Consider the following 12,984-nt stretch of genomic DNA (forward strand, 5'->3'; position numbering starts at 1 on the left):
CGTCTCACTCTGGTCTTTCTCCTCGCCTTCTGCTTCCTGGCTTCCATGAGGTGAGCTGCTCTTCTCTGCTTTGTCTTTTGACCATGATATCCTCTGCCTGGGATAGAGATTACCCTGAACTGAGCCATCTAAAACACTTAGTCAAAAATAGATCTTTTCTCCTTTACATTGTGTATATCAGATACTTTGTCTCAATCAAAAAGCTGGCTAATACGCAGGGTTAGCAGATGCCAGTCATGTCCCATATCCCATGAGCCTTTTCGCATCAGCTAAGTCCGCTACAATTGAGCGGCCGAGTCACTCCCATCCAGCATCATTCTAGCCTTGAGTTTAGAGCAGTCACCTGGGGTGGCCACACGCGCTGCCTGGCCGCAACCCAGAGAGGCACTTTGGGCCTAGCTGCTCCAACTTCTGAGAGGCCGAGCTGCGAAGGAAAATACGCTCTCCTTAACATATTTACCAACCCTACTCCACTGAAAGTAAACTAGAAAAAAAAAAAAAAAAAAAGCAAACCCAAAAATGACTACGTAAGAGAGTCAGGATTGATGTCACTGATTCTTTTTCTTGGCACAATCCATCAGTTCAGGATGAGGATTTCAGTTCAACAAATAACAAATCATCTGTTTACAAAGTCATGCTGTGCTTAAGATACACATGTCAGTGCTTTCTGAAATTCCTCCTGGAAGCAATTTGCCAGGCGGAAAGCACACCTGCAGGAATAAATAGGCTGAGTACTGCTTGGACTGAGCGGACAAAGAAGGCTTCAGAGCAAGCCCTCTCTTCTCACCTCCGGGCCCTGCCCAAGGTTGCAGTGCATGTGCATCTACGATGGATAATCCAGGCTTTCTCTCCTGTGCTGCACCCAAAAGTCTCCATTTCCTTTGAGTCAACAATGAGAGATACTGCTTCAGACTCTGGAGAGAGGGAAGAGGTGGCTGCCCGCCAGGGGCAGCCCTGAACCACAGAGAGATTCTCAGCGCTTCCACCTCTGGTCCCTGAGTGGCAGTGGGCCTGGGTGGCAGTGGGGTGGGGTGGTGTTTGCTGCCCGAGTCTTATCCTCCTCATCTGCAGCTGGTACCTGGCTTCATTTCTACATAAGGAGATTAAATTGGCAAATTTCTCGAACACATCATGTCTAAAGCAAAAGGTAGAGTTTGCCTTCGGTGTGGTAAACCTTGTGCAGAAAATGTTTCTCATGATGTAAAAACATGAAGAAAATTGTTGAGAAAACTGGAAGTAAGTGTGTGTGTGTGTGTGTGTGTGTGTGTGTGTGTGCGCACGCGATGGTAAGGCCTTCTGAGTTGGTTCTTCAGTGTTGAATGAATTCAATATCCAGAGCACATGCACCCCAGTGTGTTAGACCTAGGAACCATGCTGCCCACATGGATGGGTAGACTGTTGTAAAATGAAGATAGAAGGTGAATTTTCAGGACAATTGCAGTCGTTGCTGCTGTTTCTAACCACTGTGGTTTCCCCAGCATTTTACTGTCCCTGGAGCCCTCTGCCCTGAAAGGCAGCAATTCCTGCATTTCCTAGTTGGGTCTGTTCTTTGCCCTTTGCAAACACGGCTGTCTCACACTCCTTGAGAATCCACGTCCATGTCCAGAAGGACAGAGAGCTTTTCCTCCTGGGCTCTCCCTGCACTCTCGGCTGAATCCTGTGTCTTTCCTCAGGTCCTCTCAGAGTGACTACGGCCAGGGTGCTGCCTGAGCGATGCTGCCAAGGGATGGTAAGCAGCCTCAGCTTCTCACACCTCGGCTTCTGCCTCCCTTTCACAGCTGCCACACAGACTTCCTCTTCTGTCAGAGGACACTTAAAACATGGGCTCCCAGTTAGGCTGAAGGCCTTCACCAAGAGGCCTGGGGACCCAAGAGAGTGCAGGGTGACCTCCAGCTTGTCTCCATGGCAGGCCAATGGTCACAGTGTGCAGGGCGCAGCTTCGCGAGCACAGCCCTGCAGCTTTGCTCTCAAGAGCTCTCACCTCTGATGCCACTGTCACCATTAAATGGCCCGTCCCATGTTATTTTATTAGGAGCACAGTCTAATTCCCAAAAATGTACATTGTAACTCAGTTTTTAACAATAATTCTTAAAAGCACAGACCAGTTTCAGTCCAAAACACTCTTCGCTGCTTACATAGACTCCTTCCCGGGGAGAATCAGCTGCCTACACTGCACAGAATGGGTTGGTCTCCCCCATCCCTCAAGCACTTCACACTCAGCCCTTGACCTGAGGCCATCGTCATTGTCCCTTAAGAAATGCATCAGGTCTCGTTAGCTGAAATCTTCAGACTCAGTGCTCACCTCACTCTCCCATGCATGATGACATGGCCCACAAGCTCACCCTGCTGCCTCAGTGCCCCCCTGGTACCTCCACTCTGGGTCATATCACCAGCAGGAGCCCTTTTGAGCCTTCCAGGCTAGCATGTTGCTGGGCTCTGTAGGGATGGTGCAGGTGAGTGACGCACCTGTCATCCAGGGCTTTATAACCAGAGGAGCGGGTCAAGTAGGACCAGTAAAAGCCTATGGTGTATTTTTCTACAGAAGGAATCTCAAAATGGGCCATGACCTTAGCCAGGTTAGGAGCTGCTGGTCCCCACCACACAGCCCAACTCTGCTTCACAGCAGTTTTTGCAGAATCTCAAAGCTTTTCCATGTCTTTCACCTCATACTTTCCAACCCCGGACTCCAGCTCTACCCAGATAGCTACTGTTCCTCAGACTGGACATACCACGTCTCGCTGCCGGGCAAGCAATGGGAGCCCTTCTGTCAGGAAGAATTCTGGCTGCATTGGCTGCCAAGAAAACATTCTAAGCCAAGCCTGCTTATTTGGAGAAGCCCTCCATGCCTTACCCCACAGGCTCAGCCACCTCCATAGTCAGTGTTACATTTATCAGTCCCTGGCAGTGACAGGTTCTGTCCTCCTGTGGACATGCAACAGCCATACAACAGGCGTCATGCTTTCAGTAACCCCAAGGCTAAGCTCAGTGTGTGAACACTGCAAGTACTCAATAAAGATTTAAGATTCCCACCGTCTCTTCTAAATGATCTCAGAGCCTCTTACACACTACTCACAGCTGATGAAAACGAGGAAAGATCCTTTGAAAGAATCTTGCTGGCCAGCTAAGAACATGTCCAGCTTGGCTCAGCACAGCACAAAATTATTAAACTTCTGGCTCTTGCACTTTTATAGCACATTGGGCCAAAAGCAGGACTTCTCAAAGGAATTGAAATGGATAGGCTGATAACATCTCCAATACATACTGGGCTTTAGCGAAAGCTTGTGGTGTCTACACAAAGTAATTGATTGAATAACTGATGCACTTAATCAAGTGCTGCACTGAGCTAAGGAAGAGAGAACGCTGAGTCAAGAAGAGTAGAAAATTAAGGGCCCTGTTACCATTCCAGAACGTTCTCTGTCCAGCATGTAAATGTTCAGCTGTTTATGAAGGCTGTTTTCAGGGCCAAGAAAAACCATATACTGAAAACGAAGTGTTAATCGCCATAAACAATGTGAGGAGGAACAATGCAAGTTTTGAGCTGACTGGAAATCATGTGCTGGAAGTGGAAGTTTCTTTTTCATCAGTGAACTTCACGAAGATTGCAGAGGGTTTTTTTTTTTTTTTTTTTTTTTTTTTTTTTTGCTTATTTAGGAAGTGAACATATTTGATTCTCTTTGGAAGAGCTTTCCCATGCTTATTATTCATAAAAGCAAGAAGCACCCTCAGGCAACATTTTGTTGGCCCAGATTGAGTTACTGTAAATCCTTGACTGTAATAAAAGGACACAAATATCCCAGCTTCTTATTGATTCACACTGATTTCCTCCCCTGGAATTGTGAGAGCTCCTGCTTCAGAGGCTTACGGTGGCTGAGGCTGAGCTCCGTGCCCGACGCAAGCCGTGGCCCCTGCACTCTCTAGGAGGCCCAAACCCCTCCCCACACATGCCCAGTACGTGGGCTCACACCGCCGGGACAGGGGCTGGGCAGCCTCCTGAGCTGCCAAGAGCGGGAAACAGAAGCCTGGGGTCTGATTCTCTCATTGCTGTCTGTAGGATAGGGAAGCTGGTCCAAGACGGGAAGGACTTGGAAAGACTTCGCGGCCATGAAAGTCCTGCATGCTGACACAGGTCTATGAGCTGGGCTCATGGATCAAGGGAGTCTCTAGGACCGTTTACATTGTGTCATGCAGAATTCTAGAGGGCTTCCACCTCATGTGACCATCTCACCTCATCGCAAACACAACTCAGCCTGTGATGGAGAGGTGTGCTCTGTATTGAGTGCACAGGTACAGAACTGCTAAGCATCCTGGGACAGCTGCCCTGCTGGAGAAACTGCAGGTCTAGCCCGGCCCACTAAGCTCCCCTGGCTCACTATACCTTGCTCACACCACAGGTCGGTGGTCACCCCCGGGACTCTAACAATCACAAGCCATGAGGAGACACAGTCCTTCCCATTGGAAGACTCTTTCTCTCTTTCTTTCTTCTCTCTCTCTCTCTCTCTCTCTCTCTCTCTCTCTCTCTCTCTCTCTCGTATTTGGTTGTTACAGGGTCTCACTTTGCAACTCGGACTCATAGTGATCCTCCTGTTTTAGCCTCCCCAGCTCTGGGATTACAGGTGTGCACCACCATGCCTGAACTCAGTTGCCAGCTCAACCAAGGGCATCAGGTAGCACACCCAGCGGGGCCAGTGCAACATGTGGTGCTGGGATCAAACTCAGTCCCTGTCTTTGCCTAAGCAGATGCTTAGTCCGCTGAGCTATCTCTCCGACCCTCCCATTGGAAGATTTTTACCTATGCAACATTAAAAACTTTTTCCCACAGCAGGAATGTCAGACAAATTGAAATGGGGGTGAGGGGAAAGAGAGGAGGAAGAGTGGCCCCAGAGCTGGACATCAAATCCCACAGAGCAGAATCTGCCTTTGAGCTGGCTTCTCTGTACTGAGGAAGAAGGGTTATGGGTCTCCCCTTCCCAGCTGGTGCTCTGAGGATGCATCCCCCACACTCAACCTGTGCTTGGGCTTGTGTTGTGGGCCAAGAGGTCAGGGCCACCAAAAGGTCAGGGCCGAGGCTGGCAAGAGCAAGCAGCTCTGCAGAGCAGACAGATTAAAGTCTGAAAATACCAGTTCCTTCTGGAGTGAGAGACAAAATCAAAGGACACAGTACAAAGGCCATCACACACAATACATTGTATTCAAGTGGCTTTGTGATAAGGCGTTCAAAATTCTTGAGAAGAAAAATGGGAATGATTTTCTCCCTAGTACCAAATCCAGTGACGAATGTGCAGTTGGAAATGTCTGCATAGATTTAAAGAACATTAATAACCAAAAATTATGCCTGCATTTATAGAAAAGAAATCAAGCAACTGCTTTGAGTACCAAGCGGTGGTGGCCAAGGAGCTGATGTGCACATGGCTTCAAGCCTTTGGTTCAGGTCCTGTGGTCCTTTGGCTAGTGTATGCCAAGCCTCTGCTCACATCCTCTACTCCTCTTCACTACAACCCATGTGGCCCCGTCCTTTTCCCCTCATAAAGATTGGAATCACGCATACACAAGGTATCTCTTCTTTCTTTCTTGTCAAACCTGGGCATCTCAAGCCCCAATCAGACCCTGGTCTTTCTGCCCCAGATTGCTTACCCTGAGCCCCAGATTGTTCAGCCTCCTGTGGAAATGAGAGGCCTTATCCTCCTTCACTTCCTGCTGCTACTCTATCCAGGCTGAGGGAAGCCGTGGCTCAGACAGCCCTCAGCACCAAGCCTCCAGCATCACTGACCAGCTTCTCCACAGCTCCCCCTCTGTCCACTCACCCATCCACTCCACACTTCAGTGCGCTCTGAGTTCCCGGCGCCGTATGACCAGCGGGCCACCCAGGAACTGCTGACTGCTGGAGGGGCTCATGCACCAACTTCTGGTGTTCCTATACCAGCTTTTCCAAGAGCCAGGATTCAGTGTTGCTGGTACCCAGATCTAGGACCCCAAAATAAAGCCTTCCATTCTTTACCCAATTAATCCTGGAATCAAAACACCTATCCCCCCCAAACTTCAGACTTTTAGCCCATAAGCAAGCACCAAATTCTCCTTCAAAGTCTTCCTATTCTCAGCTTATAATTGTTTTGGCGAGACATTCGCTTCCTCAACCCTTTCGTTACTTCATGCAATATACAGTAACACACTAGGTTACATCTTTTCTTGATTGTATTTGAAAGTTTTTAAAATAGATCCACCCTTTAAAAATATTTTATGTTGTCCTTATTTGAGTGGGAATCAATGTAAAAGAGTATGTTTGTTTTTCTAAAATATATTGTGAAGAGTTTTTATTTCATAAGCTTCATCAATCCCTTTGAAGTATTTGTATAATTGAAAGAAAGAAACAGAACCCACACTTCTGGCAGTGAGCAGGCTGCAGGAAGAGTTCAAAGGCTGTGAACCACATCAAAACTCCCCAGGTGGAACACCTGGATGGGGCGGACCTTGACAGGTGAGGTTTGGAGAGCAGCACCCAGCATGGAACGAAGAAAAGGAGGCAGGTTCGGCAATCCCCAGACTAGGGATCTCACAGCCTGTATCCGGAAACAGCTGGAGATCTGCCACACCTGCATCTGCTAGAGAAGCACTAACATCGCCAACCCCTATTACTTCAGATAGGGTTGATCTGAAATCCTCACCATAAAGAATATTAGCCAGCATTCCTCTTTCGTAAGCAAAAATGCAAGTGACAAAGCAACAGAAAGGCAATCACCCAAAGTAACCTTTGATATGTCTGGGGTCCGCCCCTGAAATTGACAGCATGTTCAATGTACCCTTCAGCTTGCTATCACTACCCAGAGCTGGGATCCAGAGTGAGAGAGAGGACTGGGGCCCAGCTGCTAAGCTGAGAAACAGGAGTTGGCTCTGCCTTGGCCTGAGCTGCTCTCGACGCCAACTGGCCTTTGGCTGGGGCTCTGGAGCGGCTTTCCCTGGACCAGCAATGGACAGCGTGCGAACTGGTCATGGCACTGAAAGGAGGACAGACTCAGCGATGAGCCACAGTAGCCTATTTAAAAAATAAATAAATAAGTGTTTTTGAGGTTTGTAGGAACAACATATTAGTTTCCTAGCTTAAATCTCTGGTCTAGAGGCTTTTTTTTTTTGTTGTTGTTGTTGCTGTTTTGGCAGAACCGGGGATTGAACTCAGGCCCTTGCGCTTGCCAGGGAAGCGCTTATTCCACTGAGTCATCTCCCCAGCCCCTAGAGGGTGCTTTGTTACCTTGGTTTGTATATCATATTTCTTGGTGCTGGGTTTGGATCACTGTTCCACTGCTTCCCACCCTGCCTGTGTTATTCAAGCCAAGAGCCCAGGTTAATGTGCAAAGCAAGCTGTATTTCTGGCTCACCGATCACTAAGACCAGCGTCTGTGGTGTATGCTGAAGGATAAATTCACTCATGGGGCACAGGTGAGTGATAACATCAGGAGGTCAAATACTGAATCAGGCAAAATTTACAGAATCATTCAGATTATCCTGCAGAATCTTGCGACCTGCGTGTCACATCATATAGATTTGACCTCCCGATCTGGGTGGCACATAAAAGGTAGAATATATTTGTGTGGATTTTGGCTTTATTGATTTATTCATTTAAACACTTTTTAAAAAACATGTACACTGCTCTGCACTGCACTGAGTGTTGGAAGAGAATAGTAACTACAATTTACGGGGCGCCAGCACATGGCTTGTAATTTATATGCATCATCAGTCTCCCTCACAGTAGCCATCTAAGTAGAGGCGATCAATCTCATTTTAGAAAAGAAAATGCAGTGGTCTCCATTTTGAGCCACTTGGCCAAGGTGACTTCTGAGCTGGGATGTGAACCCTGCCTGGACCCAAAGTCCAAGCTCTGAGGCACACCCTTGACCGGCTACTGATGCAGGAGATAAAACTATCTGAATGAGCTGACTGGAAATAGAGTCCACTACATGTTTTAGGCCAGGCACAAATGTCCTTCTATGGAACCGAAAGGAAGAGAGGTTACTCTTAGGAAAATGGACCAGGAAGCCTTTGTGGAGACTGAAGCATTGGAGTTGAGCCCTGAGGTACTGGAGTTCATGTAATGAAGACAAAGAAGATGGAACTGCAGAGCATGAGGCTGAGCAAGCTGCACCTCCAAGGATCATGGAAAGTAGCAGGAGACAGTCAAAAGATGACCTAGAACATACAGGATTTATTTTTTCTAGAGATAATAAAAAATATTAAGAAGAGAAACCTTTATTCTAATGGACACGTTCAATTCCTATCTTGGAAAACAACTTCCCTAAATGCAAGTCAAACATCATAAATGAAAAAAGACTTATCAGCTGGACATGGTAGTGCACGCTTATAATTCCAGAGCTTGGGAGGCCGAAGCAGGAGGACTGTTGCATGTTTATGACCAGCCTGGACTACAAAGTAAGCTCAAAGCCAGCCTGAGCTACATGATGAGATGCTATCTCAAAAAGACAAAAAAAAAAAAAAAAAAAAAGAAAGAAAGCGATCTATATTAAATGGGGGAAGAGAGGGCATCTTGGATTATGTTTCCTTTTTGCTCCCAAACCTGCCTTGTTGGGAGGTCATGTGGGGTCTTTCTGGCCCAGCTGTGTGCTGAGCACCTCTAACAGAACTGACTCCATAACACCTGGATGGACCATTCATAATCTCTGTGATTCAAGTTCAATCTACATTACCAAAACTCTGAGGCTGCCTCCCATCTACACCTGTTACTGCAAAAAACATAAGCTGCTGTCAGTATACATGTCCTTGAGGACCTCCCTTTGTCACTTGTCTGTCCACCCAACAGTAGTCACTGACAGGTATTCTGCAGGGTCCTGAACACAGAGTACTCATGAAAGCCACATTTCAGCCCCACTTTCCAAAGCAGAGTGGAGCTGGTATAATTAAGCAGACACAAAAAACACAAGGATTGGTACTCGGTGCCTGGGTAAGGACCCTGGGAAGCATCACAAGACAGCAGCTCCCCCATGGTCATCCCACAACTGACATGGCCGGGGCTGCATTTTTACAGCTAAATCCATCCTGACTTATCGAATGGCCTGGTCTTTTACAGAGACAAGCGTAGAGCTCTGTCTACACATGGCAGGCCTGCTGGGTGGGGGGCGGGACCGTGCTAGTTCACAAGGCACAAAGGTCCCGAGGTCCCATGCAGCAGCAGGACCATGCCAGGATGGGAACTGCTCCAGGTCCATGCTCAGAACTCTGCCTGAACCACGAACATTAAATGGTGGTGTGGTCAGAGGCTGCTTCAGCTTCCACACCTCATCATTTCCCACGTGGCCTTGCTTAGCACCCCAGTTTTGGAAAGACACCCCCTCACACACATAGTTTAAATAGGCATGCTCCTTATGTTTCAGAATAACTCATCTGCCTGCCCTTCTAGAACCCCAGCCAAGGGCCACTTGGGGTCAAGGGCAGAGGTGACTGGATGAGACAATAATTTCTCAAGCACATGAAAATCCTTTTGCTGATTTTCCTTCAACTCATCATATTTTCATTCCCTGTGCCATGCCACCCAAGCTCAGGGTCTTTCCTTGAGCTTTCTGGATTAAAAGCCTCACTAGAGGGGTCATAACTCAAGACAAGTCAATAATGTAATTCTGCAGGTATTATTTTCTAACATTTCTAGGAAGATTTACCACTCCTGGAAGGAACGAAGTCAGGTCCAGCACCATGTCCATGAGCTTGGCTCTGCCTCAGCACCCTGTGGGTTGCCCAGCTTTGCCCAGATGGTCCTAGGGAGCAGAAGGATTGCCCCGTCCCCTGGCTCCAGAAGCTCGGTAGGTCAGGGTTCTGACACTGCAAATCCTCACAGTCCGCTCTGGGTACCTGCATGGGTCTCTTTCCCAGTTGCTGAGCTCCCAGCTTGTACCCTACTCTATCCCCTGCCCAGGAAGACAGGGACCAACCCCAGAGGGCAGCATCCCCTCACTGCCCCGCTGGGAAGAGAGTTGACGCAACTGGAATCACTTTCTGGAAAGGCTCCAAAATCAATCCGTGAGCGCAGCCCTGCACATACCGGCTGGCGCTACTCTTCTGGGCTATGTGCGCCTAGGTAGCCCTGTCACAGTTCCCTTTGCATGTCGCCACCCGCAGACAAGCAAGCTCTGCTCTTCTTGTCACCGAAAGGGAAAGCAAGAGCTGCTTCTGTGGTCCCCAAGTTGAGCTGGGTACTCTGGGGGAGGGGACACCCCGCGGGCTGTTGACCCTGGGTCGCCAGGTCCCCCGTGCATCAAGTGCGCTGCGAAGGTGGCAGGGACCTTAATCGGATCCGACTCAGAGCCCCAGCGCGGCCCGACTCTCCTGGGAGGCGGAGTCCCCGGCCTGCTCCGGCCGCCCCGGGGCACACGGCTACAGCAGGGATGCACGGCCACCCGATCGCACCGCGCGTCGCTCACCTCTGGGAGGCTGGTGCTGTCGCGCGAATCGCGCCGCTGCAGCTCCGCATCTCCTAGGCAGCCACCCGCCGCCCTCCTGGGCTCCCCGCGGTCACCGCCTGGCGCGAAGGAACGTAGAGGGGACGCGTGCAGGCAGCAGGGTCCTGGCGCCGCCTGCGACCCCGCTTGCCTCCCGCTGCCCGCAGCCTAGCAGGAAATTTGTCCGGCCAGTCCCGCCGCCTACTCGGCTGTCGCTCGGGCTCTAGTTGGTGGCGGGGGCGGGGGCCCTGACTGCGAGGAGCGGGGGCGACGCCTGGTGCCCGGCAAGGGGAGCGCACCCAGGGTGCCCGCCCTTACCCGAACGGTGGCGCCGCCCACAGGGCAGGAACTAGAGGGCCTGGAAACACCCAAGCTCCCTGGAGATCCTTTACCCAAGCTGTTGCCCGGTCGGTCGGGGACCGGGGGTGGGGAGTGGGGGCGATGGGGGGTTGCCTGTCCCCCCAGCCCACCCAGGTGCATACAGAGGGTGCCATGGTGTGCCAAGTGTTCTTACCATGTGGAAAAGAAAAAGTCAAAGTTCTTTCTGTCCAGCATTGTCTCTGGGCACCAGGAAGTGGACTGACTAGAGAAATGCTTCAGGTTTTGCAGCTGGTAGCAAAGAGCGAAGGCACCAGCTAACACTCCTGTATTGGGAGAAATTAGTAGAGCTATGAAATCGCCTGAGAGGGTGCAGGGGTGTCTCTTGGTGCTGTAGGAAAGGAATTCAGTGTCAGTAAGGCAATTTCTGGCAAAGTTAAACATACAGGAAGAGACACCTGACGAAGGGTCTGGGCCGGCTGCTCTGGGGAATTTCCTAGTGATTTAATTGAGACTATTTAGAGAGATTTCAGAGAGAAGGAAATTCAGATACAAAGGCTTATCTGGGTTTTGAACCTCTGTGTTGTGTCCTGTGTTCAGATCAAGTCCCAGCCATCATGAGGAATGCTACATACTGTGGTGGGGACCTTGATCCTTAGGCTTATGAATGACTTAAGGGATGAATGAATGAGTGAATGATGAATGAATGAATGAATGAATGAATGGTTAGAAAGTGCCACTTAGGAATTTTATCCAGCTCACATCAATAACTGCAGAAGACTCTTTAGACACTTGGGTTCAGTTGGGGACAGAGCCGCAGAGCCAAAGACTGAAGATAGCCAGGACCTTACTGACTGAGCCCCTCAGCTCAGCTGCTAGGAATGACTTTCCCTCCACAGAAAGCTGTGAATCCAGCCGAGAAGGTGACCTCAGACTTCCCTCTCTGCCCTGCATGCACTAGCCCATGGGGCCTTTACAGAGCTGTAAACACCATCATCAACCAAGAACTCAAAATTTTGCAGCTCTGGGGTCCCACCCTTCAACCTCAGGCTTCTGACCTCTTGGCTCCTCCTGGCATCTCCTGGCATCTCAGACCTGACTCTTGCTCTCACTTGAAGCCATCCCTATCTCCACTTCCACCTCTGCTTCTAATCCATCTCCCAGTCTACTTGTTACCTAGCTTCTCGATGTTTCCAAGATGTACCCCTTCTCATCCCTCACCTCTCCTGCAACTTCAGTGCTCCCCAGCTGAAGTTGTAGGAGAGGTTCCCTGAAGTTACAGGGATCAGAGAGATCCCTGCTTACCAGTGTCCAGTCAGAATAGGTCCCAAACTGCCACAAGGCTCTGCCTGATTTGCTAGCTGATCCCAAGCTCCTACTCAGCTGCTGTAGCTATTGTTCTTTTCTCTCAGTGCAGAACTAAGCTCCTTCCCTGCTTCCTGGAGCTCTTTCCTCTTTTGCACTCTTTACCAATTGCCTTTGAAAGATGCCCCCTCCTTTCTGCCACTCTCTTCCCCAGTCTTCATCATGGTGTAAGGTTGTTTATGAGTTTATTAGCTCCTTGAGTGTCTGTCATCCAACGTCCACTGCCCCCAGGGCTGAAGCTGCAGCACCTGGGCTGCCCTAGTCTCTAGCCTTTAGCTCCTAACCCTCTCCATAGCCAGGAGGTTCTCAGTGAACAGGTATGGGCTGTCAGAACAGGATGGGCCCTAGCAGGCAGCAGCAGACAACCTCGTTGCCTGGGAATACATTCTGTGTGTACGGGGCGGATCCTTCTGACCATGCCCTTAAGGCCCAGCCCAGGTTGGATGGAGCCAGGTGGCCCTATGATGTCACCCAGCTCTGGATTTTCCTGCTGTTACAGCTGCAGAGGCAGATTATATACAAGAAGGCAATGACTTCAAAGCTCCGATAAGCACAGTTTTGCTTGCTAGCACTGCAGGGCTGGGGAGGCAGACGCTGTGATCCACCAAGAGAGAAACATGTCGCCTTTGTCAGACATCTGCTACTGGAAAGTGAACAGCCTTGAGAACATGATGCGGAAGCAGATGGCTTTTCTCTCCTGATAGCATCCTCCCTGATGAACCCCAAAGATTCTTCTAGGAATTGAGCAGTGTTCCTTAACATCTTCTGAAGACTACAGATATCATGTCATGTAGAGAAGCAGACAGCACAAGCACTTATAGCAGAGTTGTACAGAAGCCCCTTGATCCTTTTTTTTTTTTTTTAAACC

At 49.5% G+C, this 12,984-nt stretch overlaps 1 protein-coding gene across 1 annotated transcript in view; it reads right to left on the reverse strand.

Moving 5' to 3' along the window:
* The window catches only part of Ptpre (protein tyrosine phosphatase, receptor type E), a 173,391-nt gene extending 162,734 nt beyond the window's left edge, over positions 1-10,657 (reverse strand). Inside the window, exon 1 of the mRNA XM_004625577.3 lies at positions 10,416-10,657. The gene's annotated coding sequence lies outside the window, so the exon portion shown is untranslated. The remainder of the gene's footprint in view (positions 1-10,415) is intronic.
* Between the last annotated feature and the right edge of the window lie 2,327 nt (positions 10,658-12,984).

The sequence above is a fragment of the Octodon degus genome, unplaced genomic scaffold (genome assembly GCF_000260255.1).
Source record: "Octodon degus isolate 3935 unplaced genomic scaffold, OctDeg1.0 scaffold00010, whole genome shotgun sequence".
NCBI classification, from domain to species: Eukaryota; Metazoa; Chordata; class Mammalia; order Rodentia; family Octodontidae; genus Octodon; species Octodon degus.